Source organism: Micromys minutus, assembly GCF_963924665.1.
Source record: "Micromys minutus genome assembly, chromosome: 11".
Taxonomy (NCBI): Eukaryota; Metazoa; Chordata; class Mammalia; order Rodentia; family Muridae; genus Micromys; species Micromys minutus.
In genome coordinates this window covers 59,678,957-59,684,956 of record NC_137980.1, presented here as the reverse complement: position 1 = coordinate 59,684,956, position 6,000 = coordinate 59,678,957, and positions in this window count along the sequence as shown.

The window sequence follows — 6,000 nt, the reverse complement described above, 5'->3', positions numbered from 1 at the left end:
AATATTCAGTCTCAAGAATGAACCTTAAGGTAAACTTTAGTTCATAGTGATATATATTCATATCTGTTTTTAACAACGTATATTAATGCAAGCTATTAAGAACAAAAGAATCTGTGCAGAAGGGAGGAATCCATGAAACTATTTATGGCTGAAATTGTCTATAAACATAAAACTCTCCAATTTAAAATACATTGCATTTTTAATTGGAAAATTTCTAGACATCTAAAAACTAAAAGAACTCAGGAGCAGACATATACAGTGTGAAACAACAGAGTTTTTGTTCTTTGTTTTTTCAGGCATGAAACCCAGTGATCCAGATGGAACTATGGATATACACAAAAGAATGGCAGGAACAATGTCCTCGAGGTTAAATGTGAGAGACAGTTCTTCTCTTGATCTCATCACTAAGGATACCACTTCTTGCCTTATTTATCCTTGTTGTGGTTGTTTTGGTTTTTTTCTAATAATGGTCAAGTATGGCCAACTGGACTGTCACAGCCAGAAACCCGACTCTCGGGGTGCTCTGTGTTTGTACACCAGACAATGGCTGGGTGGTTTTTTCATGCTTGGAACTTGGCAACAGGGAAGCTGTCTCAGTGCTGACTATAGGAAACTTAGTAGGTACTATGCTTCCTACTGCACAAAATTCCTGAGTTCTTTTGCTTTAGGCTCAGTGTTCTGGCCTCTGGGTGATTGCCCACATACATTGAATGCTGTTTGGCTTTATCAGTGCCACCCTGGAGGTAGGTGGCAGAATCCTAAGAAAGAATCTTACTAGGAAAGGTTAATGTTGGGCAGCTGGGATTGGAAAAATGACAAGATACAAAATCTGCCACAAGGCATTACCATTGTTCAGCTGAGCTGAAGGAAGCAGCCAAAATAAGTCATCTTTTTGTTTGTTGGTTGGTTGGTTTGTTTGTTTGTTTTTCAAGACAGGATTTCTCTGTACAGCCTTGGCTGTCCTGGAACTCATTCTATAGACCAGGCTGGCCTTAAACTCAGAGAACCACCTGCCTCTGCACCTCACCATTGCTACCACCACCACCACCACCACCACCACCGGACTAGAATAGGTCGTCTTAAAGAGAAGAAGGAAGCTATTTTCTTGCTCATTTTAGGTTTTTTAGAATAGAATTATCAGTCTCCAGACAGGTACCAAAGTCTTTCTGCTATTTACTATACAGCTACTACAAGAATATGAAGATATATAAATACATGTGTAGAATGGTTGAGAAGGGACTCTTAACACTATTTTTTAGAAAAGAATTAGTTTTACATGGGCCCTGGAAAATGTTTATAAGTATCACCTTGTGCGTCACCTTGGCTGGGACTATAAAAGGACTATATATGTTCATATTCAAAATGTTTCTGACATAGAGCCTTACAAAGGCCATATACAAAGACTCCTGGGTTGGGACAATTTTAGGAGGTAGGACCCAAGGTCTCACTGTCAGAAGCTCAGGATTCCCTTTGTCTGGACTAGTCCCTGCCAGTACTCCTCCTTGTCTCTTATGAACTATCAGAGGGAAACTCAAGGGGAGGTATCCTGTAAGTAAAAGCTGCTTGGAAAACTGCAGTGGATGTTAGTCCCAGCCTAGTTAAGAAGAGGTGGCAGCAATAGATGCCCCACACAGTGGACTATGGATATCAATAAGGTCTTTATGTATAAATAGGAGAGTCTTGTGTGGTGGTTTTAAGCTCACACACATGGGCTTGTGGCAGCGGTGGTCACATATATCTGGTAGCCACAAACAACAGGGTAGACTCCAATTGTTCATGGTAGCTAGCATAGATGGGAAGTGCAGAGAAGGTGAAACAGTCTGGGTATGTCCTTTCAGTGTCAAATGTGGCAAGTGACCTGAGAACACCAACTGTGAAAGGCAGGGATGCCAGGCACAGGGAGAGATACCCAGCTGCCAGGTCTCAAGAGGCCAGCTCCAAGTTAGCTCCCCACAGGTAGTTCAAGACCAGGATTTGTGTGATGAGTCACCATGTATATATTCTCTAAACTGTGCCAGCACCCACCTACTTTCTCCAGTGACTCAAGGCCGGTACTGAAGCGTCCTAAGCTCTCTCTCCCTCCATTCACTTACTGATGTGTGCTATTTGACTACAGTGGTAATCTGGACCCAAGGAAACAATGGTATCAGCCTGTCTACTTCTTTAGCACCTGAGGGTATCTAGATGATGCACAGCTTTCCTGAAGCTGGAGAAAGGCACCTGTAATCTTTATTTCTTCCTCAAATGACATGGGAACTACTGTAGCTCTTTTACCTCTTGCCTCTTGGATACCCACTATATCAGACTATTCTGTGAAGATCCAGCTGATTGGGTGGCACCTCTTCTTCAAACATGGTCTCTAGACTCCATTACCATGAGTCGCCTAAAGCACCAGGCCGACAGTGAAAGGAATGTAAGCAATCTTGTCAGCACAACCAGTCTCTATACAGCTCAGAGAAGTTTCCTGGGTCTCAGTTTCCCCATCTGTAAATGGGACAACCTCACCGTCTATGTCACAAATAGTTGAGGAGTGACAGGAGCCTGTGCAGGTAAAAGGGTTTGGTTTAGACTGTCCTTCTATATTCTATAGATCCTACTCAGGACTGAGGATTTCTGCCTGAGGGGGATCACGGATACCAAAGCAGTGGGGCTGAAGGTCTCACATGGAACTTTCTAGCACTTCTGCTTGGTCTTTATCTCTCCTCACCATCTTCAGTCCTAAACATTCCCATATTATCTTTTCCCATTTGAACTTCTATAAAGAGCTAAAGATAAGAAAAACACATTTGACAGGGTATGAAAGAAACAAGTAATAGTGTGTCTGATTGGCGAGGTGTTCCCGGAGCAGAGATGAGTAGGTACAATGAGAAAAAGTCACTTGCAGGTGCCAGGGATGTGGTGGCACTGCCTTGCTCAGTCTTTCTCCCAGGACTCCCAAGGAAAACAAAACTGCCCGTGCTCCACTCCACTGCAACTAAAAGTCCTCTCACTTTGGTGTTAGTGTGTGTTCTGGAGCGACTCCATAGAGAGTGAAACTAACACCTGCTCCAACTTTGTGGATTCTTGGTGTGTTCTTTGAGACCAGCACTAGCTTGTGAAGCCACAAGGTATAGCCAGCCTTCAGAAGTTCAAACCAGCAAAAATAAATACCTTGACCGACTGTAAAATCTGTTATAGGGATGGGTTACCTTGGAGTTCAGAAGACTTTGTGTTCACATGTGGGGAGGGCACAGCACATTCCCTAGTACTCATGTTCACATGTTGCCTTCTGAAGGCCCCAAATAACCATCCATTCTTGTTCCCCTCAGTGCACTTGTTCTCTTTAGGACCATTCGATGGTTGGCAATCCAGATAGCAATATTACTGGGTAGGTGTTTCAAGGAGACACAATGGTGATCCACTTTGGCAGCTCTGGTGTGGCCATTGGATGTTACTTGGGGTAGAAGCTGATAGAGATTGATGACTTGTTGAGTCCAGGAAGATCCAGACTTGGAGCAGACAATGGGCTGCTGTAGTCACTGGGGATATGAAATATCCAAGTGGAGCTCCAGAGATGAGATAGGTGCCTTGGGGGATGTGTGGAGACCTTTACTCATTTCAGACATCACCCTCAGGAATAAGGAAAGGACCCCAAATGTGGGCTGGGAAACTCTCCAAGGAACAGCACTAAAAGGCAACTAGAGTGTGTATGTGGGGAAAAAATAAACAGGAAGGAAGAGTAGTAGTCAGGCTTCAGATAAATCATCTCTCTGGCTTGTCTGCATAGTGCAGACACAGAGAGAAAAGCAACTGAAGAGGGGACTACAGAAGCATCCAGGGGCGCAGGGGGTCCACTGCTCTATCAAGTCAGCAGAGACACCAACAATCATGGATAAGGAGTCTTATGGGTTCTATTCTCTTTACCTAACTTATTCCGAAGCTCTTATTGACAAGGTTCACAGTCCTAGGCATAGCGAATGGAATGCATAGAGATTGTAATCCCTGGGAAATATTCTTCATTATAAGGCCCACAATCAGCTAATACTTAGGAACCCCTTCGTGCATGTGCTGTATCAGCTTCCAATAAGCCAGTGATAACTAGCTAATGGGCAAGTCCCTCCTAAACAAGGGGCTTCATTCAGTCATGGAGGTACTGATTGCATGCTCTGGATAATCCTCTCTGTATAGGGAGTGGTCTCCTGCTGAGCACGGAATCCAGTTGAGGGGGCTGGGAGTGTGCAAATGTTTATATATACCTGCTTTTCACTCCCTCTCAAAATTCATCTACATGACATATTTTAAGGCATGGGAAAGTGGAAGAAAAGGCAATAATGTATTCAGAGGTCAGAAAACGCTTATGTTTTCTTAAATGGGAGACAAATGGCTCAGGAAACACAAAAATGTTGAGTTCTAGTCAGAATATAGGAAGCTCAGAACCAACACAATCTAGCCTTTAAATCCACTCCATCCCAAGAACAGGTAGCACTAGGGTCTGCTGGAGATGTTCAAGTGTTCAAACTAAGATGATGTTGGCAAATGTTTTTAGAAGCTGCAAGTCCCTACCATGATTGAAGAATAATCCTCCCCCAAAGAGAAACTAGAACTTTATTCTCTTGAAAGAGTAAATGAGTATTTATAAGCTGTGAGAAATGGCTTCACTATGGAAAGAAAGAATTCACCAAAATTAATTCTAGAATACATCTGTTGTGATTTCAAAGTACCTTCATTCCCAGCACTCAGTAGACTAGTGGATTGTCCAGTCCCTCAAAGAAAGAGACAGTATCTTCTGAGTGTTGAGCCTCTCATGCCACTGCCAACTGTAGGGTTGTGCATCTTTCTAACATACCAAAAACAGCCATGCTCCCACCTTCCTAAGGCTAGAAGAACTGCTTGCTCTGTAGAGCCATGTCCAGGCCCAGGCCTGTTTATCCCAGTAGAATTAATACTCAGGAGCCAAGGGTATTGTGGTGTCCAAAAGCTGAGTACTTTAATCTGAGACACTAAGGACTCCAAGTTCCTCACAGTATTCAGGAACTAGAAGAGCAAGGTGGTTCTCTAGACACTTGAAGCTCTTTAAAAAACAAGGGTTCTCTTAGCCAGGATTTCCATTTATAAGAACTCCCTACATGACTGACAGCTAGGTCCCAAACATAGCCTCCTTTAGAAGTCTTAGCAACCATCCATCTTAAGGAAAACCAAAGGAAGATTTGATCATACAGTCATAGCTGCCAACTGCTCAGTTCCTGGTTAACCCTGAGCTGGGGCCACTGCTGTAAATGTGCTTCAGACAGACCTGGACTCCATTTAGAGACCATCTGAGACTAGGTAGTGTTCTTTCCTCAGTTGCCTGTAATACTTCTAAAATCTTCTGTGATCCACTTCACACACCCACTACAGCTGTGACGGTGACCTTTGAGTCTTTCTTCTACCTATATTGTATTCTTAGTACTACTTGAAAGCTGTCCAAAGGCCAGAAGCAGGGAGATGTGTCATCAGATCTTAACAAAACTCACTAACGATGAGCTCTTGCCCTTCACAAACTGCTTTCACACCTTTGGTGACTTTTGGCATTGCAGCTTTTTGGAATTATTTGGAAGCCCTTTAAGTAAGCCCTTTGTGTTTTCTGGGCCATTTATTCATGCTGTGTATGATTACGAAGAGGCTCTAGGTTGGAGACTGGCATGGGCAGTTCCCTGACATGCAGTATTTCAAGGGTATATGACAGGATAGAATCAAAAAGAAGAAGACAGTGGGCAGTAATAGAATAGGGCTAATGAACCAAACAGAAGACTGCTACTCACACATGAGAGCAGATGTGCCCCTCTCCACCATGGCATCTCATTCTTCCACAGTCCTAGTCTCAGCTACTTACCTTTGTAGGCAGCCATATTGGGGCCCTAGAAACACCCTCTGCTGTTTTACACCTAGTTCTCAGGATCTAGGGTAAACTCAGTTTGCAGCAGAGACACTCTGCTTGCCCATATCCTAGCCCATGTCATAGAAACTATGCCAATGTTAAGA